Raw genomic sequence first — 22,849 nt, 5'->3', positions numbered from 1 at the left:
TGAGATATTTAGTTTCTATGGGCAGGGTTTGGGGGTTTTGAATATCATTAGCTTTGTTTTTCCAGGGTTTATATATATGCCGTTTTCGGTTAACCAGTTAGTGATTTGATTGATGTCGTGTTGCATATTTTTGTAAGCGATTTTTGCAGTGTTGTGAATGGATACTATGGCAGTGTCGTCTGCATACTGGAAGATTTTACTTTTTAGGGGGAGTTGGCTTATGTCATGTGTGTATATGTTAAATAGAATGGGAGATAGGACAGCTACTTGCGGTACTCCACAGGTTACATGTACCTCTTGGCTGTGTGCTGATCCTATGATGTGCTTTCTGTTTTTCGTGTATGCTTTAAACCACTGGAGTAGACGACCTCCAATTCCGACATGGGTAAGTTTCGTTAACAAGGTTTTATGTGTTAAAAGCTCCACCTCACTAGTTCGTATATAAAACCACCAAAATCATGTACTTTTAAAGGGGTGGGTAGCGGACGGTGGAGGGTAGTGATATTTCGAGACATTTATCAATGCTTAGGAAAATATTACTACTGTGTTCGGTACTCTGGAGTAGGGGTGGAGCCTGATTAGCACTGCAGGGGAGGTTGCAATATGACCTAGAAAGTACGCTTGGACAGAGAGATAGGAGGGGTTGGTCGGGAGGTCGCAGTGATAGTGAGTGCTGTTGGTTGAAGCAATCGATCATATGCGTTCCAAGGAGTTGAAGCTTCCATGAAGTGGTCCGTAAATCAACCTAGGACATGAACCCCCATGGTGTGCGTCAGCTTGGTAGACAAAGGACACTATTAGTATTCACTAGGTGCATAATTGGAGGCAGAGTGGAGGAGGAGGTACAGCTAATCATATCTGCGGGGTGTGGTATAAGATGCGAGCATACTTTTTTGGTGGAGTAAGGAGATGGAGGACGGCGGAAGGATGTTCGCTTATTTCAGACTTTTGAAATTAAAATTTAAAAGGAAAATTAAAATGATCATTTGTTATTATTTTCATCCTTTCGTCGTATGATGTATGTTGCTCATCAGTTTTAACGCCAGTTATTTTAGAGATATGGAAGCATCAGTGAGTTAAACAGTGATATCCAAATATAAAAATATCCCAACAGTTTTCATTATACACAGTAAGTGTTATTACTATCTGAAATCGTTGAGTGGCATTAAGGCTCTGAATGTCTGTGTTTCCATTATGATTTCTTGTTTGTAATCAAGGTCTTTGCGATCTTTCAGAGTGTCTATCGATTTTGTGCTTATAACATTTTGTATTTCTTCTGCTATTTGTTCTTGAAAACTAGAATAGGTACACAGCAGAATAATTCAGGAAATGACGTAATGGTACTATATCCGACAAAGACTTTTCAAAGAAAACGTTTGGCATATACTGTCCATATATAATAGCAATAAACAAATGAAAATAAATTTTAGGGATTTTTTTTTCTATTAATATTTCAAAACTTAATTCCGTTTTCTTGTTTATAACAAATACGTTAAACACATTTTAATAATTTAAATGAAATGAATCTTCTGATACTTATTTTTCCCAAATTTAGCAGAGGAAGATCCTTAAAACTGAACTTTTGGAAATCTGAGGAAGGTCGACTTCTACCCTTTTTCCCTTATCAAAAATTGAAGCCTTCGTTATCCGTCTGGGTTTTCTACGTTCGTTTTTTATTCTGATGCAATATTTACGATACAGCTTTCTGGACAGAAAAATTCACCCTAGGATGGACTAATTTTAGACTGTCTTTTTTTCGTTTGTATATTTTGTCTCAAGTTTTCTATAAATTAAGAAACAAAACGGAAAATTCACAACAATTCAAAAACTGTGTGATATATTTTATGCAATACAGTGAAAAGCAGAATGATATGAGATGTGAAACAAACATCCACAGAAATTAAATGAAGATTGCAATTCATTAAAAAAAATGGATACTTGAAGACAAAGGTCAAGGAGTTTTACAGCCTCAACTTCAATTGCGATTAGCAATGGATATATTAAGAAAACGGCGCAAAGAACACTATTTTCTAAATCTGTTTCCTAAAAATGTATAACATTGCTCACAAAAGCTCAGTTTCCATTAGCTATATTGGTAGACTTCCTCTCAAACTCGTAAATCTTCAAACATCTCATGACAGAAGAGTTGCTTTCAAACACATTGTGACTACACGAACTCTATTATGTTCACCAAAGACAAAAACCTGTCTATGATACAAACATCCCGGAGATTATAACATTCCGTGTCCTCGTGTCCTTTGGTACTTAAGACAGGCATCTAATAAAAGTTTGGAATTAAGACAAAAGGAACTTATTGGAGAAACCTTTTCATATCTATATGAAAAAGGAAAGCATTTGACCCGTTCATATCTACTCTCCTAACATAGAAGAATAAAGAGGAGAAACATGGACTTTAACAGAAGCTATAAATAAAAAGCTCAGAACAACACAACATCGCATGGAGAGAGGCATGCTAAAAAAATATTAAGAGATAGGAAGACAAATACCTGGAGAAGATCTCAAACAGGCGTCATGGATATTGTAAAATACATTAAACAGACTGAGTGGAGATGGGCTGTCATATTCCCAGATGCAGTGACGGGACATGGACTAGAAAAAGAACAGACTGGAGACCAATGGATAGAGCAAGACAAAAGAGGAAGACCGAGAAGAAGTGGAGGGATGAACTGGAAGAAATTGCAGAAGTGAATTGAATGGCAGAGGCAGAAAATGAAATGGTCTGGAAAATCATGGGGGAGACGTTCGTCCAGCAGTGGACAGAACAAAAGGCTGAAGAAGAAGAAGAATAGCTATATGATTAATTAGTTAATAAGATAGCATTATTCACATTGTTCCATCTCTCCTATGCACTGCTCTTTTTTTATCAAAAAAACACCCACATGACCGTCTATCTCAGGAGGTCTGAGCCCCTCTTCCGTTATGATATTAGGCATTGCAGCTTGAAAAGCAGATTTATCTGCACGACATGATACCCGAATTCCAAGTTTGTGTATGAGTTTGGAAATTGCGAAGGGAAGAGGGGCTCAGAACTCCTGATTCCAGAGATATCACTGGAATCAGGAGGTCTGAAGGGTGCAGCTCTCCTTGGTGTAGTAAGGCGATGGAGAACGGTGGAAGGATGTACCCTTATTTCAGACTTTTGAAATTAAAATTTAAAAGGAAAATTAAAATTATCATTTGGTATTATTTTCATCCTTTCTTCGTATGATGTATGTTGCTCATCAGTTTTAACGCCAGTTATTTATAGAGGATATGGAAGCATCAGAGAGTTAAACAGTGGTATCCAAATATAAAAATATCCCAACAGTTTTCATTATACACAGTAAGTGTTATTACTATCTGAAATCGTTGATTTCAGATAGTAATAACATTATTACTATCTGAAATGTGTTACTATCTAATGCCATTTCAGATAGTAATAACATTATTACTATCTGAAGTGGCATTAAGGCTCTGAATGTCTGTGTTTCCATTATGATTTCTTGTTTGTAATCAAGGTATTTGCGATCATTCAGAATGTCTACCAATTTTGTGCTTATAACATTTTGTATTTCTTCTGCTATTTGTTCTTGAAAACTAGAATAGGTACAGAGCAGAATAATTCAGGAAATGATGTAATGGTAGTATATCCAACAAAGATTTTCAAAGAAATCGTTTGGCATATACTGTCCATATATAATAGCAATAAACAAATGAAAATAAATTTTAGGGATTATTTTTCTATTAATGTTTCAAAACTTAATTCCGTTTTAACAAATACGTCAAACACATTTTAATAATTTAAATGAAATAAATCTTCTGATACTTCCGAAATTTAGCACAGGAAGATCCTTAAAACTGAACGTTTGGAAATCTGAGGAAGGTCGACTTCTACCCTTTTTCCCTTATCAAAAATTGAAGCTTTCGTCATCCGTCAACTGAATGCAGAAAATACAGAATAGCCTCTGTCGCATTCTCTTAAACCATAACCCTCGTATTACTATCCGAAATAGTGTGAGTTCTACGTTCGTTTTTTATTCTGATGCAGAATTTACGATACAGCTTTCTGGACAGAAAAATTCACCCTTGGATGGACTAATTTGAGACTGTCTTTTTTCGTTTGTATATTTTGTCTCGAGTATTCTATAAATTAAGAAACAAACCGAAAATTCACTATAATTCAAAAACTGTGTGATACATTTTATGCAATTCTGTGAAAAGCAGAATGATATGAGATGTGAAACGAACATCCGAGGAAATTAAATGAAGATTGCAATTCATTAAAAAAAACGGATACTTGAAGACAAAGGTCAAGGAGTTTTACAGCCTCAACCTCAGTTGCGATCAGCAATGGATTTATTAAGAAAACGGTGCAAAGAACACTATTTTCTAAATCTGTTTCCTAAAAAATTTATAACATTGCTCACAAAACCTCAGTTTCCATTCGCTATATTGGTAGACTTCCTCTCAAACTCGTAAATCTTCAAACATCTCATGACATAAGAGTTGCTTTCAAACACATTGTGACTACACGAACTCTATTGTATTCACCAAAGACAAAAACCTTTCTATGATACAAACATCCCGGAGATTATAATATTCCATATCCTCGTGGGCTTTGGTACTTAAGACAGGCATCTAGAAGTTTGGAATTAAGACAAAAGGAACTTACTGGAGGAACTTTTAAATATCTCTATGAAAAAGGAAAGCATTTGACCCGTGCATACCTACTCTCCTAACATAGAAGAGTAAAGAGGAGAAACATGCACTTTAACAGAAGCTATAAATAAAAAGCTCAGAACAATACAACATCGCATGGAGAGAGGCATGCGAAAAATATTATTAAGAGATAGGAAGACAAATACCTGGATAAGATCTCAAACAGGTGTCATCGATATTGTAAAATACATTAAACAGACTGAGTGGAGATGGGCTGTCATATTCCCAGATTCAGTGACAGGACATGGACTAGAAAAAGAACAGACTGGAGACCAATGGATGGAGCAAGACAAAAGAGGAAGACCGAAAAGAAGGTGGAGGGATGAACTGGAAGAAATTGCAGAAGTGAATTGAATGGCAGAGGCAGAAAATGGAATGGTCTGGAAAATCATGGGGAAGACCTTCGTCCAGCAGTGAACAGAACAAAAGGCTGAAGAAGAAGAAGAATAGTTATATGATCATTATTCACATTGTTACATCTCTCTCTCCTATGCACTGCTCTTTTTGTATCAAAAAAACACCCACAGGACCGTCTATCTCAGGAGGTCTGAGCCCCTCTTCCGTTATGATATTAGGCATTGCAGCTTGAAAAGCGGATTTTTCTGCACGACATGATTACCGAATTCCAAGTTTGTGTATGATTTTGGAAATTGCGAAGGGATGCTCGAGTGAGAATGCCACCCAAATCCCCTTCCTCCACACTAACTCCATAGAGGAAAGAAAATCTCTTTCTCTGTCTCTCTCTCTCACGGGGTGATGGGGTTCTATACTTTCGTGTTGCAGAAGATGCGTTCCATGTGGATTAAAGAAAGGAGACAGTTTTCACACTGTGCCGAGGTTTAAGTTCTTCCATCTTCGATGTGCATCTCTTGAAACTCATTACATTCATTGGCGCATACGCCCTTGTCATTCTTAAGATTGTGGAAAGTCCTCTAGAGGCAGAACTGAAAATTCATTCGGGGTTGCGATATGTATCATTTTTTTGGGGGGTTTTGACGAAAAAGCGAGTGCGAAACCTTATCCTGTGGTCAATGGCAGTCAAGTTTTGTCCTCCTTGTTTAAAAGAAGTACTTAGCTTGGAGTAGGAAAGCCAGTTGGTTTGGCTTCATATGAATCGATAGATGGATGATTGCACTGGTTTGATAAATTGCAATAGTGGAATGAGAATCTTTAGTGCATGCCAAAGGACACTGGTAGCGCTCTGATCAACAATTATTGCTCTCCCTCTTAAGGAGACAGACCTCGTTTTGCCGGCCACTTTCCTACTACTTGCTTGAAATACTTAATGAGTGTATCCCAGTTCCTATCCACGTAATAAGACGTGTATTCTAGGTGATCTTCTAAGTTCTTGTTTAGCTCTGATGCCAGACATTCGGGGAATAGATGAGTTTTTCCATATGTCGCACCACAACCAGTGGTTTTAGGTGCACGCCGATTGAGAACCACTGATCTAGTCTCACGAGAGCCATGGTTTCTCTGTTGTTGTTAGCTTTGCTTATTAGATCCCTTATGAAGTGCACGTTTACATGGATGGGTCACCCTGGAATAGAATCGCTCTGGTGGCCTTCTATTATTTCTTTTAGGGCGAGTTTGCGTTTGTAGCAATGGATTTTAATATTATCGTATAACCGACGTTAATAATGGCGATGGGTCATCACCAGTTTTCAAAGTATGTTAAGATCTTTTTCAAATGACTTTAATAACAGATGTTGTCATATTGGGTGGGAAGCGGTTGGAAGTGACTTCGATATATATTCTGGTACATAATAGGTCTAAGATGTTCTCAAAAAAGTGGTAGAATACAGTAGATAGCTATCTATATCATTTTATATTTTAGTAAAGAGATTCAGGCGTTTCTAAATCATGTATCATTATTCAAAACACTTCTATTATGAGTAGGACAATATAATAATATGATTAATTTTAAAAAAATAATAATCCTAAGAAAACAATTTATAGTAACAATTTTACATTAAAACAGTTAAACATCTCTTTTTGATTTTGTCATTTTCATTTTAATTTAGTTTTTTCTATTCACTTTAACAACTACGTTTTTGCCAACATGCAGTAGATAATGCTAGATGCATTCCTTTTACTTTTCAGAATAATATATTTTTTAAATCGACTACAAATACAATGAACAATGATTACAATTTCACAACTTTACAGTTCTGTACTATCCATGTGTCCAGTTCTGTAAAACAATTTTTTATAATTCTGCTTTCACTTTTCATTACCTCTCAGAGAAATGAAATATCTTTTATAATATTTAGGCTATAAATTTTTATGTTACACTTTTCAGTCGTCACAGAGTGTTCCTTACAATGTGGCAGCCTGTTTGGATTGGCTTAGCATCTTGGGTCTTTTAAAGGAATATATTGCTGTCTCTTATCCATATAACTTAACCTTCTTTGGCTGAAGCTCCCACCCCCCTCCCAACTCAATCAAATTCATCTGCTGTCTCAATCGATCTCCTAATATTAGTTCGTATATTATTATAATATTAACAATGATGATTATTACTGATCATAACAATGATGAGTATGAATAGGCAACACACAACACATACTTGCTCGTCATCGTTTGCATTGCAGAATCTACATTGTTTAAGGAGTATATAAGGAGACTGACTGGAAACGAAACTTAAGGTAGGCGAAAGGGGGCTGGTTGGAGGGGTTAAACAGACTCATGTTAGCGAATCAGATCCAAGACATGGAAAGTAGGACGTCTGGTTTTGGAATCTCTCGACTCTGGGGTCGGGGGTGCATAGGGGCCGGATATACGTGGAGGGTTGGTTGTAGAATATTGAAATCGTGTTCATCAGAGAGCATGACCCATTTAGTTTACAGCTGGAGGCGATTTCCTTGGTGTAGTAGAAGACTGTAAATCTGCTTTTTACGAAAAGCAGGTTCACGTTCTATTAGCAGCTTGGGGGTCAGTTGGGGTTGGTGGAGGGATGAATCTTCATTTCGAATATGAAGTTTCGCGTTTAATAACCTTCTATATTCTTCTGCTATGCTGCTCTGTTTTAAAAGACACCGAAGGTATTTTACGTTTCATTTGATGAAATTAATGACATCAACAAAGCTTGATCGTGTCTTAATATTTCCTATGCAGATTGTTTAACCAGTGCATCACATTTAGCCTCAATCTTGTAAATACAAGTTTGTAAATACAAGGCTATAAAGATTCTTGCATGGTTTGCCAAATTGTGTTTTCTACGTTTTGTTACCTTTACAACACTGAACATGCTATAGCGATACGTATGACATTTGAAGCTAATTAAATATCTAGTTGATCATATTTGGTGTACATTTTGGTTTTATTTCCCATCCGTTTGTATCGTATTAGCAAATCTACAACATCGCAACTTCCTATATAAGAAAGAGGAAATAAATAATTCGTCTGGGGTCGTATATTTCATGAGGCTCAAGCAAAACTGTTTCAGTTGAAGTTCTTGGTCATAAATTCTGACTGGAAGTGTGATTTTCGTGCCAGGAAATCCCCATTCATCGATTGCTTTTAAGCTCCGCTGTTACTGAAGGCTAAAAAGTGGAAGTTATTGCAACTTCCACTACATAGTATATGATATGAAATGGTAGATATGAAATAGTGGTGGTTGTCTAGTCAATCTTTGAGATGCGAGGATAAAAATCGATTCTCTGTATAAACAGAAACAAAAATAGTTGTCCGTGCCAAGACCGACTAACCAGAGAATCAGTTAAAAGCCCTAGAAAAAATTGCTAGGGTGCGACTAGAAGATATTTTTGCTATCGAAATCAAACGTCACTTCCAGAGAAGTACACAATGAGGTTGTAGAAGGTATCTTGGAGGAAATAATTTGTAAAGGTATGTTTAAAATTTTATTAATCAGCATACAGACAGGAGATAGCTCCTTCTCAAATACTCTACAACCTCATGTGTATTCGACAGCGACTGACCGACGTTATTAAAAATGAATTATTAACAACGGTTTGGTTCACACGGAGTTCGTGTAACCCTTTTTGTTGAAACCAAGTTTACAATTGATTCCTATATAATAAGACAGATACTTTTATTAATTTATATAATAGAAATAATTTTGTATAGAAAGATTAACCGACATTGGTTAAAACGCATTTCTCTGCTGTCAAAGAGTTGACCGCAGATCAATGCAATATCGCAATCCTCTTTCTTATATATAGGAAATAATATATTGAATAAAAAATATATAAACCAAAGAACTGTCAAAGTTGAAAACCAAGAAATAGAAAAAGTTAGTTGATATGTACATTTGAGTCAATTAGTATCCTTTCAGGATTGCCAAAGACAAGAGATTGAACGAAGAATTCACCTTGGATGGATGGCTGATGGGAAAATGAGAAACATGTTCAGTGATATCTCTATGAAAAAGGAAAGCATTTGACCCGCGCATATCTACTCTCCTAATATAGAAGAGTAAAGAGGGGAAACATGCACTTTAACAGAAGCTATAAATAAAAAGTCAACTCAGAACAACACAACATCGCATGGAGAGAAGCATGCTAAAAATAACATTAAGAGATAGGAAGACAAATACCTGGATAAGATCTCAAACAGGTATCATGGATATTGTAAAATACATTAAACAGACTGAGTGGAGATGGGCTGTCATATTCCCAGATGCAGTGACGGGACATTGACTAGAAAAAGAACAGACTGGAGACCAATGGATGGAGCAAGACAAAAGAGGAAGACCGAGAAGATGGTGAACGGATGAACTGGAAGAAATTGCAGAAGTGAATTGAATGGCAGAGGCAGAAAATGGAATGGTCTGGAAAATCATGGGGGAGACGTTCGTCCAGCAGTGGACAGAACAAAAGGCTGAAGAAGAAGAAGAATAGTTATATGATCATTATTCACATTGTTCCATCTCTCTCTCCTATGCACTGCTCTTTTTGTTATCAAAAAAACACCCACAGGACCGTCTAACTCAGGAGGTCTGAGCCCCTCTTCCGTTTTGATATTAGGCATTGCAGCTTGAAAAGCGGATTTCTATGCACGACATGATACCCGATTTCCAAGTTTCTGTATGATTTTGGAAATTGCGAATGGTAGAGGGGCTCAGACCTCCTGATTCCAGTGATATCTCTGGAATCAGGAGGTCTGAAGGTCCAGCTCTCTTTGGTGGAGTAAGGCGATGGAGGACGGTGGAAGGATGCTCCCTTATTTCAGACTTTTGAAATTAAAATTTAAAAGGAAAATTAAAATGATCATTTGGTATTATTTTCATCCTTTCGTTGTAATGTGTATGTTGCTCATCAGTTTTAACGCCAGTTATTTATTTATAGAGATATGGATGCATCAATGAGTTAAACAGTGATATCCAAATATAAAAACATCCCAACAGTTTTCATTATACACAGTAAGTGTTATTACTATCTGAAATCGTTGAGTGGCATTAAGGCTCTGAATGTCTGTGTTTCCATTATGATTTCTTGTTTGTAATCAAGGTATTTGCGATCTTTCAGAGTGTCTATCAATTTTGTGCTTATAACATTTTGTATTTCTTCTGCTGTTTGTTCTTGAAAACTAGAATAGGTACAGAGCAGAATAATTCAGGAAATGACGTGATGGTACTATATCCAACAAAGATTTTCAAAGAAAACGTTTGGCATATACTGTCCATATATAAAGCAATAAACAAATGAAAATAAATTTTAGGGATTTTATTTTCTATTAATATTTCAAAATTTAATTCCGTTTTCTTGTTTATAACAATTACGTTAAACACATTTTAATAATTTAAATGAAATGAATCTTCTGATACTTATTATTCCCAAATTTAGCAGAGGAAGATCCTTAAAACTGAACTTTTGGAAATCTGAGGAAGGTCGACTTCTACCCTTTTTCCCTTATCAAAAATTGAAGCCTTCGTTATACGTCATCTGAATGCAGAAACTACAGAATAGCCTCTGTCGCATTCTCTTAAACCATAACCCTCGTATTACTATCCGAAATAATGTGAGTTCTACGTTCGTTTTTTATTCTGATGAAATATTTACGATACAGCTTTCTGGACAGAAAAATTCACCCTAGGATGGGCTAATTTGAGACTGTCTTTTTCTCGTTTGTATATTTTGTCTCAAGTATTCTATAAATTAAGAAACAAACCGAAAATTCACAATAATTCAAAAACTGTGTGATACATTTTATGCAATTCTGTGAAAAGCAGAATGATATGAGATGTGAAACGAACATCCACAGAAATTAAATGATGATTGCAATTCATTAAAAAAAATGGATACTTGAAGACAAATGTCAAGGAGTTTTACAGCCTCAACTTCAATTGCGATTAGCAATGGATTTATTAAGAAAACGGTGCAAAGAACACTATTTTCGAAATCTGTTTCCTAAACAATTTATAACATTGCTCACAAAACCTCAGTTTCCATTCGCTATATTGGTAGACTTCCTCTCAAACTCGTAAATCTTCAAACATCTCATGACATAAGAGTTGCTTTCAAACACATTGTGACTACACGAACTCTATTATGTTCACCAAAGACAAAAACCTTTCTATGATACAAACATCCCGGAGATTATAATATTCCATGTCCTCGTGGGCTTTGGTACTTAAGACAGGCATCTAGATGGTTGGAATTAAGACAAAAGGAACTTACTGGAGGAACTTTTTCATATCTCTATGAAAAAGGAAAGCATTTGACCCGTGCATACCTACTCTCCTAACATAGAAGAGTAAAGAGGAGAAACATGCACTTTAACAGAAGCTATAAATAAAAAGCTCAGAACAATAAACATCGCATGGAGAGAGGCATGCTAAAAATAACATTAAGAGATAGGAAGACAGATACCTGGATAAGATCTCAAACAGGTGTCATGGATATTGTAAAATACATTAAACAGACTGAGTGGAGATGGGCTGTCATATTCCCAGATGCAGTGACGGGACATGGACTAGAAAAAGAACAGACTGGAGACCAATGGATGGAGCAAGACAAAAGAGGAAGACCGAAAAGAAGGTGGAGTTATGAACTGGAAGAAATTGCAGAAGTGAATTGAATGGCAGAGGCAGAAAATGGAATGGTCTGGAAAATCATGGGGGAGACCTTCGTCCAGCAGTGGACAGAACAAAAGGCTGAAGAAGAAGAAGTATAGTTATATGATCATTATTCACATTGTTCCATCTCTCTCTCCTATGCACTGCTCTTTTTGTATCAAAAAAACACCCACACGACCGTCTATCTCAGGAAGTCTGAGCCCCTCTTCCGTTATTCTATTAGGCATTGTAGCTTGAAAAGCGGATTTCTCTGCACGACATGATTCCCGAATTCCAAGTTTGTGTGTGATTTTGGAAATTGCGAAGGGATGCTCGAGTGAGAATGCCACCCAAATCCCCTTCCTCCACACTAACTCCATAGAGGAAAGAAAATCTCTTTCTCTGTCTCTCTCTCTCTCACAGGGTGATGGGGTTCTATACGTTCGTGTTGCAGAAGATGCGTTCCATGTGGATTAAAGAAAGGAGACAGTTTTCACACTGTGCCGAGGTTTAAGTTCTTCCATCTTCGATGTGCATCTCTTGAAACTCATTACATTCATTTTCACATACGCCCTTGTCATTCTTAAGATTGTGGAAAGTCCTCTAGAGGCAGAACTGAAAATTCATTCGGGGTTGCGATATGTATCATTTTATTGGGGGTTTTGACGAAAAAGCGAGTGCGAAACGTTATCCTGTGGTCAATGGCAGTCAAGTTTTGTCCTCCTTGTTTAAAAGAAGTACTTAGCTTGGAGTAGGAAAGCCAGTTGGTTTGGCTTCATGTGAATCGATAGATGGATGATTGCACTGGTTTGATAAATTGCAATAGTGGAATGAGAATCCTTAGTGCATGCCAAAGGACACTGGTAGCGCTCTGATCAACAATTATTGCTCTCCCTCTTAAGGAGAGAGACCTCGTATTGCCGGCCACTTTCCTAGTACTTGCTTGAAATACTTAATGAGTGTATCCCAGTTCCTATCCACGTAATAAGACGTGTATTCTAGGTGATCTTCTAAGTTCTTGTTTAGCTCTGATGCCAGACATTCGGGGAGTAAGATGAGTTTTTCCATATGTCGCAGCACAAGCAGTGGTTTTAGGTGCACGCCGATTGAGAACCACTGATCTAGTCTCACGAGAGCCATGGTTTCTCTGTTATTGTTAGCTTTGCTTATTAGATCCCCTATGAAGTGCACGTTTACATGGATGGGTCACCCTGGAATAGAATCGCTCTGGTAGCCTTCTATTATTTCTTTCAGGGCGAGTTTGCGTTGGTAGCAATGGATTTTAATATCATCGTATAACCAACGTTAATAATGGCGATGGGTCATCACCAGTTTTCAAAGTATGTTAAGATCTTTTTCAAATGACCTTAATAACAGATGTTGTCATATTGGGTGGGAAGCGGTTAGAAGTGACTTCGATATATATTCTGGTACATAATAGGTCTAAGATGTTCTCAAAAAAGTGGTAGAATACAGTAGATAGCTACCTATATCATTTTATATTTAGTAAAGAGATTCAGGCGTTTTTAAATCATGTATCATTATTCAAAACACTTCTATTATGAGTAGGACAATATAATAATATGATTAATTTTAAAAAAATAATAATCCTAAGAAAACAATTTATAGTAACAATTTTACATTAAAACAGTTAAACATCTCTTTTTGATTTTGTCATTTTCATTTTAATTTAGTTTTTTCTATTCACTTTAACAACTACTTTTTTGCCAACATGCAGTAGATAATGCTAAATGCATTCATTTTACTTTTCACAATAATATATTTTTTAAATCGACTACAAATACAATGAACAATGATTACAATTTCACAACTTTACAGTTCTGTACTATCCATGTGTCCAGTTCTGTAAAACAATTTTTTATAATTCTGCTTTCACTTTTCATTACCTCTCAGAGAAATGAAATATCTTTTATAATATTTAGGCTATAAATTTTTATGTTACACTTTTCAGTCGTCACAGAGTGTTCCTTACAACGTGGCAGCCTGTTTGGATTGGCTTAGCATCTTGGGTCTTTTAAAGGAATATATTGCTGTCTCTTATCCATATAACTTAACCTTCTTTGGCTGAAGATCCCCCCTACTCCCAACTCAATCAAATTCATCTGCTGTCTCAATCGATCTCCTAATATTAGTTCGTATATTATTATAATATTAACAATGATGATTATTTCTGATCATAACAATGATGAGTATGAATAGGCAACACACAACACATACTTGCTCGTCATCGTTTGCATTGCAGAATCTACATTGTTTAAGGAGTATATAAGGAGACTGACTGGAAACGAAACTTATGGTAGGCGAAAGGGGGCTGGTTGGAGGGGTTAAACAGACTCATGTTAGCGAATCAGATCCAAGACATGGAAAGTAGGACGTCTGGTTTTGGAATCTCTCGACTCTGGGGTCGGGGGTGCATAGGGGCCGGATATACGTGGAGGGTTGGTTGTAGAATATTGAAATCGTGTTCATCAGAGAGCATGACCCATTTAGTTTACAGCTGGAGGCGATTTCCTTGGTGTAGTAGAAGACTGTAAATCTGCTTTTTACGAAAAGCAGGTTCACGTTCTATTAGCAGCTTGGGGGTCAGTTGGGGTTGGTGGAGGGATGAATCTTCATTTCGAATATGAAGTTTCGCGTTTAATAACCTTCTATATTCTTCTGCTATGCTGCTCTGTTTTAAAAGACACCGAAGGTATTTTACGTTTCATTTGATGAAATTAATGACATCAACAAAGCTTGATCGTGTCTTAATATTTCCTATGCAGATTGTTTAACCAGTGCATCACATTTAGCCTCAATCTTGTAAATACAAGTTTGTAAATACAAGGCTATAAAGATTCTTGCATGGTTTGCCAAATTGTGTTTTCTACGTTTTGTTACCTTTACAACACTGAACATGCTATAGCGATACGTATGACATTTGAAGCTAATTAAATATCTAGTTGATCATATTTGGTGTACATTTTGGTTTTATTTCCCATCCGTTTGTATCGTATTAGCAAATCTACAACATCGCAACTTCCTATATAAGAAAGAGGAAATAAATAAATCGTCTGGCGCCGTATATTTCATGAGGCTCAAGCAAAACTGTTTCAGTTGAAGTTCTTGGTCATAAATTCTGACTGGAAGTGTGATTTTCGTGCCAGGAAATCCCCATTCATCGATTGCTTTTAAGCTCCGCTGTTACTGAAGGCTAAAAAGTGGAAGTTATTGCAACTTCCACTACATAGTATATGATATGAAATGGTAGATATGAAATAGTGGTGGTTGTCTAGTCAATCTTTGAGATGCGAGGATAAAAATCGATTCTCTGTATAAACAGAAACAAAAATAGTTTTCCTTGCCAAGACCGACTAACCAGAGAATCAGTTAAAAGCCCTAGAAAAAAATTGCTAGGGTGCGACTAGAAGATCGTTTTGCTATCGAAATCAAACGTCACTTCCAGAGAAGTACACAAGCATCTGTAGTGATTCAGTGAAAATTATTCTACAAGGTATCGTGGAGGGAATAATTTGTAAATGTATGTTTTAAAATTATATTAATCAGCATACAGACAGGAGATAGCTCCTTCTCAAATACTATACAACCTCATGTGTATTCGACAGCGACTGACCGACGTTATTAAAAATGAATTATTAACAACGTTTTGGTTCACACGGTGTTCGTGTGACCCTTTTTGTTGAAACCAAGTTTACAATTGATTCCTATATAATAAGACAGATATTTTTATTAATTTAATTAATAGAAATAATTTGGTATAGAAAGATTATCCGACATTGGTTAAAATGCATTTCTCTGCTGTCAAAGGGTTGACCGCAGAGAAATGCAACATCGCAATCCTCTTTCTTATATATAGGAAATAATATATTGAATAAAAATATATAAACCAAAGAACTGTCAAAGTTGAAAACCAAGAAATAGAACAAGTTAGTTGATATGTACGTTTGAATCAAATAGTATCCTTTCAGGATTGCCAAAGACAAGAGATTGAACGAAGAATTCACCTTGGATGGATGGCTGATGGGAAAATGAGAAACATGGTCAGTGATATCTCTTTGAAAAAGGAAAGCATTTGCCCCGTGCATATCTACTCTCCTAACATAGAAGATTAAAGAGGAGAAACATGCACTTTAACAGAAGTTATAAATAAAAAGCTCAGAACAACACAACATCGCATGGAGAGAGAGGCATGCTAAAAATAATATTAAGAGATAGGAAGACAAATACCTGGATAAGATCTCATACAGGTGTCATGGATATTGTAAAATACATTAAACAGACTGAGTGGAGATGGGCTGTCATATTCCCAGATGCAGTGACGGGACATGGACTAGAAAAAGAACAGACTGGAGACCAATGGATGGAGCAAGACAAAAGAGGTAGACCGAGAAGAAGGTGAAGGGATGGACTGGAAGAAATTGCAGAAGTGAATTGAATGGCAGAGGCAGAAAATGGAATGGTCTGGAAAATCATGGGGGAGACGTTCCAGCAGTGGACAGAACAAAAGGCTGAAGAAGAAGAAGAATAGTTATATGATCATTATTCACATTGTTCCATCTCTCTCTCCTATGCACTGCTCTTTTTTTATCAAAAAAACACCCACAGGACCGTCTATCTCAGGAGGTCTGAGCCCCTCTTCCGTTTTGATATTAGGCATTGCAGCTTGAAAAGCGGATTTCTCTGCACGACATGATTCCCGAATTCCAAGTTTGTGTGTGATTTTGGAAATTGCGAAGGGAAGAGGGGCTCAGACCTCCTGATTCCAGTGATATCTCTGGAATCAGGAGGTCTGAAGGGTGCAGCTCTCCTTGGTAGAGTAAGGCGATGGAGGACGGTGGAAGGATGTTCCCTTATTTCAGACTTTTTCATTTAAATTATTAAAATGTGTTTATAACAAATACGTTAAACACATTTTAATAATTTAAACGCAATGAATCTTATGATACTTATTTTTCCCAAATTTAGCAGAGGAAAATCCTTAAAACTGAACGTTTGGAAATCTGAGGAAGGTCGACTTCTACCCTTTTTCCCTTACCAAAAATTGAAGCCTTTGTTATCCGTCATCTGAATGCAGAAACTACAGAATAGCCTCTGTCGCATTCTCTTAAACCATAACCCTCGTATTATTGTCCGAAATAGTGTGAATTCTACGTTCCTTTTTTTATTCTGATGCAATATTTATGATACAGCTTTCTGCACAGAAAAATTCACCCTAGGATGGACTAATTTGAGACTGTCTTTTTTCGTTTGTATATTTTGTCTCAAGTATTCTATAAATTAAGAAACAAACCGAAAATTCACAATAATTCAAAAACTGTGTGATACATTTTATGCAATTCTGCGAAACGCAGAATGATATGAGATGTGAAACACACATCCACAGAAACTAAATTAAGATTGCAATTCATTAAAAAAATGGATACTTGATGACAAATGTCAAGGAGTTTTACAGCCTCAACTTCAATTGCGATTAGCAATGGATATATTAAGAAAACGGTGCAAAGAACACTATTTTCTAAATCTCTTTCCTAAAAATCTATAACATTGCTCACAAAACCTCAGTTTCCATTCGCAATATTGGTAGACTTCCTCTCAAACTCGTAAATCTTCAAACTTCTCATGACATAAGAGTTGCTTTCAAACACATTGTGACTACACGAACTCTATTATGTTCACCAAAGACAAAAACCTTTCTATGATACAAACATCCCGGAGATTATAATATTCCATGTCCTCGTGGCCTTTGGTACCTAAGACAGGCATCTAGAAGTTTGGAATTAAGACAAAAGGAACTTGTTGGAGACTTGAATAACAACAGAGAAGATAGATGAGGCCTAGCTTTCTACTCCTCCTACGTCACCATAATATTGAAAGTGAGCGCTATGTCTATTAGCATAATGGACAACTTCAGTGCCCGCAAAAGGAAAGAATCTACGATGGTTATCCAATCACAAGGCACCAAGGATTTAGGATATTTGGAAGTCGCTTTTTACATTTATCCGCACGTCAGATTTTAATTTTCTGCAAAATATCGCGTACTCTTACTGAAAAGTGACTGCACCGTGCCCACTAACACTTTGCATGTGTCATTTGTTTTTTACTTTTGTATAACGGTTCTTACAGGTATAGTACGCCCATAGATACGACACTCTTTGACTCTTCTGCGTATGTCAACAGAAGAAGAATCCATTCCTATAATAGGGTAATCAATCCTAATTGTGGGATGAGTTGTTTATTATTACACGTCGGAAAATTAACTTCTCTTTTATGATCATTGTGGTTTTTCAAGCGGTAACTATTTGGATTATATAACATAACAGTTGGAAAATTTTACCTATAAAGCACGTGATTTCGCTTGTTGGTGAACAATTCGTTCATCGCCTTATTTCTTTCTTCTCTCCAACATGAATTGACACTTCTTGGCAAACTTCCAATGAGATCTCTCCCTTCTGTGGTCGGACAATATCTACTGGTATGGCAAAACAAGTCGCTATTATTAGTGTGCACTTTTACGACCTAAATAAACCCTTACCTGTTATTTTACGACATACTCATTATAATTTTCATTCTTAGAAACAGCTACGGTTTGCCACAATTACTGAATGAAGCATATAAACCAATAAACACGTTTAAAACCAAACAAAAGCAACTTGAACCAAGAAAAAAATCTTAAATACCAGCTTAAAATTCGGTTAAAATCCAATAAATATACTTAAAACCGATATCAAGGTTTAAAACCGATAACTGATACGATTAAATACTTAATAAGCAATAAATTGCTTTATATGGAATAACAATAAAAACAAACGTGCATTATTTTAAGATGTATCTATTTTTCAAGGAAGAATTTGTTTTTTTCATTTTCCTAATTATGATCTAAAATACATTTTTAGATTAATGTTCTTACGCATGTTATCAAATCTTTGTCGGTTGTTATTTCATAGAAGGATCATTTTATTTCGCTTTTGTCGCAGTAATTGTACAATGGTCAAAGACATAAAAAGTTAACAACTCCGGATGAAATACACGTACCATAAATTATTCCTAAAAGAATTCTATATTAGATAAATTACAAAGGAAAGAGGTTTCCTCTTGAGACGAAATTTGTTGCCTGATTTTGCAATGATAATGTTTTAATAATAGGGAAAAAATATTGGCATACACAAAAATATCACTTCATATTGTTTTGTACACACAACTGAAATAACGCAATTAAAGTACGAACAGTGGAAAGATAGGAACATGCTTGTGTATATATTCTCAAACTCTAAGTTTATTACAGTCCTTCTGTCCAGAGTGTCGATATTAAAGTGCATATTTATACACGTGTAGTTCATTAATGCCACAGCTAATTATCCAACTGGACCAGTAGGTGCTGGCAACAGTAAATTTAACTAAGGTATGTTAACGGAAGTTGCGAAATAAATTTCTTGCGTACGGTAGAATCATACGGACATATGAAGAAAAACGTCCTATAAATGCATTTCAATTTCTGTCAAATGTACAAAAATTAAAATTGGAAGAAATTTTTCAAGTTGTCCAGCAGAAGACAAACTGAAAAATTATCATTACTTATCACAACTCACAACAGCCTATCTGTTTTCAGAACCTTGAATAACTAGTCAAGGATAAATTCTTGTTTTTTATTGTCAGCATTATATGTTACTTCATCAATGCAGATTTCGGTGATGTTTTTCCTCATTGAAACGAGTTACATAACTGAAGTCGAGTTAATTTGAATGATTGTTACTTTTATAGTGTTGCGGGGATCGATGCTTGCTGTTGAAGGTTGTTGTTAACGAGTGAAGTTAGAGAAACTGGGAACTGGATTTTATATTGGATCGTAAATATAAAACAAAATTGACGAACATGCGTAAGAATATTAATCTAAAACACATTTTTAGATTAATGTTCTTACGCATGCTATCAAATCTTTGACGACAATTTTTATTTATTTTAATTTCATTTTCGCTTTATTTCATTGCGATATTTGTAAATACGATATTTGTTAATTAGTTCTCCAATGAAAATAAGTCTTTGGGGACAGCTCAAGCCATAGGCCTAAAAAGACTTTTATGATTGTCTTTAGGTAGCAGATAAATTTCGTCACGTGTAGCCCCTAGGGATTACACTTTACCTAAATAAATGTAGTCAAGTATAAATTCCTAAATATAGAATAATACCAATTTTTCGAAATTTATTTAGAAGTTCTTGGGGGAAGAGGAGAACAATAAGTTGATCGTTTAAAAATAATTCTGATTATGTTAAATAATTTTATCCTCTTTGATATCAAGACAATTATTAGTTAATAATTCTGAATTTATGACAGTTTTTTTTTTCCTACTGTTTTAGTCTATTCGAAAATCAACATTAAAAAAAAATTTCATAAGAGCAGGATGCCATTGCAATAGAACAATTACTTCTTAGACGTAAAGATATTATGAAAAATAAAAGTGAATAATGCATCAAACTTACGAAAATACATCTTCATATTGAAAATCAATAAGAAATCTACTAAGAAATGGAAATAGCCCACTAAAACAGGCAGGGCGTCCATGAGAAAAAATTGCAACTGATATTCAGAATACGTTCCATTTAGTTGTTATAAAAAAGTTCGCCCACCGATTAGAGACTCTTTGACACTTCTGCGCATGTCACAAAAAGGAGAATTCATTCTGATGATAGGGTAATCAATCCGTCTTCTGGGATGAGTTTGTTTATTATTACAGGTCGGAAAATTTAGCTTTTCTTTTACGAACATTGTAGATTTTAAAGTGTATTAACAAAATTAAAAAAAAGGTATAGCATAAAACAAAACTTTAACGAAATTTATTTTTAAGAAAGTTTTTTATAAAATAAAAATAATTATACAGAAAAACAGAAATTTTTTTCAGATGATCTTAGATATTCTAAACTTACAGTTGAGAAAACTGAGACACTTTAATGTCCTAAACCGATTAATTATTTATGACTTGTTTTGACTCTTTTAACAAACCCATGCAAAAAAACCCATTATCAAATCCTTTTAGTCTTCGTAGTCATCTGAATCCACATTCTTCTTTCGACTGCCAACATTTTCCATAAGTTAAATTACTATCAATCCAAGTTTCATCTAGATACACAATCGGTCTTTTCTCCTCCTCGAAACGTCATATTGCTCTCAAATACTGCGTTCTAGATAAAACAATGTCACTTCGCTCCATGATAAGTTTCCTTTTATTATGGGACGTTTGAAAACCAAATCCGAATCCGATTTCATGAAGTATCTTCCTTACAGTTTCTCTTTTCCAAGGAAAATTAATTTTTTCTTTAAGCACAGGAATCAATTTCGGAACAGTTGGCACTCTTTTCTCGACCACGTAAAATTCGTGAATAGTTCTTCTTATAACGTCTACATCAAAATCATTCAAAGCTGCGGTTTCGATGGTTTTCTTTCTCTGGCGCTTTTTTTAGGAGATTTAAATTTTGGCTTACCTTCGCCTTTTGATTCCTTACGAATTCTTTTAACAGTCGACCCCGATACGCCGGCAATTGCACTTGCACGTTTTATGACTTGAGAAAGGGGAATAAGGAGACTGCCTTTTAACGATTCTTTTTCGCAGAATGTCAGCACATTATTCAATATTCTTTTGCAAGAACTACTGAAACGTTTAACAACAGAACTTGTTGACTGTACTGGATCCATCATACGAATTAATAATAAAAAATAATGCAGAAAAGCGACAAGAAAAATCAAGCTACTACTAGTACAGCGACAGACAAGAAAGCACGTGATTTCGCATGTTGACGACTAATTCGTTAATTTTTTTTTATACTAATCCCATAAACGAGCGACCTATAGGCGCACTAGTGCGGTGTGTGGAGTGCAGGCAAGAACTGAGAAAGAAATCTATTGATTTTGTCTTTTCGAAGAGATGCGGGTTGTAGTTATTTGGGAATTCTTCTTGAGGAAGGTTGTTTCCGAGTACAGAGACGGACGGAATAAAAGAGGATGAATAGAATCAGATTCGGTGTGTTTCCAGTTGCACAGTAAAGAAATTCTGGATAGCTGCTGCTATTGTATTAACAGATGTAACAGAAAGTGGAGGAATGATAATTGCCAATACACTACAGCAGTGACCATGAAGTACTTGTAGAATAGACGCAGTGCTGAAAAACACTGAGCTTGTGAAATGGAGACGGAAGTAAGTCTGTAAGAGAGCATTGTTGAGTCTAACTGCACGCCTCTGGATGCTGCGTTAAGGATTTCAAGGAAAGTATTAAGTGCACCACCCAAACATATGAGTACTTTCTAAACATGGACGGAGTTGGAATTTGTATAAGTGAAGAGTTGATTGGGCGTAAAACAGGTATTGAACGAAAGAGAATTCCATCTTTCTAGGATTCTGAGCAGGCTATTAATGTGAGGTGATATGTTGCTGGAGGTGAAATTTAGTCCATGCAAAGAGACTTGATCTTGTCTTGTGATTTGTGCGTTACTGAGGATACGGTTAGGTGAGTGAGGTTCTCTTTTGAATGAGAAAAGACAAGACAAGATTGTGTTTTGGTACATGGCAAGATTGTCCTCACCCTATTGAAAGTTGTTATGTAAATCAACGTTTAAGGCACTGGTTGTAGAATATCATTTAGGTCTGTGATGTGAGTACTGCATGGTTTGTCGGCATGAGTGGAGAGTATTATCGTTTGCAAAACTATAAATATGTGTACTGGAGAAAGAGAGTAGGTGATAGGACAGCACTCCAGCATTGGTGGTAAAGCTCGAAGAAATGGAGCCATCTACCATTCGCAGAGAACGATCAGGGAAAAAGCTAGCTACCTAATTAAAGAGGCAGCAGGGTTACCGAAGGATGGCAATTTGTTTCGTAGGACTCGATGCCACAAATGGCCGAAAGCTTTGGAAATGTCAAGAGCGAGAACACAAGATTCTCCGAACCTTTCCATGGTGCCTGTCCAGTGCTGGGTGATACAATCTGTAAGGTCAGCTGTAGATCTCGAATAGTAGCGGAATCAAAAGCACAAAGAAATATCACTATGACCGCTGGTGATGGCTCACTCACGCAAACTAGTAACAAGGCAAACGGACGCAGAATA

This window comes from Typopeltis vanoorti, chromosome 11 (genome assembly GCF_054136105.1).
Source record: "Typopeltis vanoorti isolate ZY-2024b chromosome 11, IOZ_Tvanoo_1.0, whole genome shotgun sequence".
Classification (NCBI taxonomy): domain Eukaryota; kingdom Metazoa; phylum Arthropoda; class Arachnida; order Uropygi; family Thelyphonidae; genus Typopeltis; species Typopeltis vanoorti.
Note: the sequence above shows the minus strand (reverse complement) of the source record.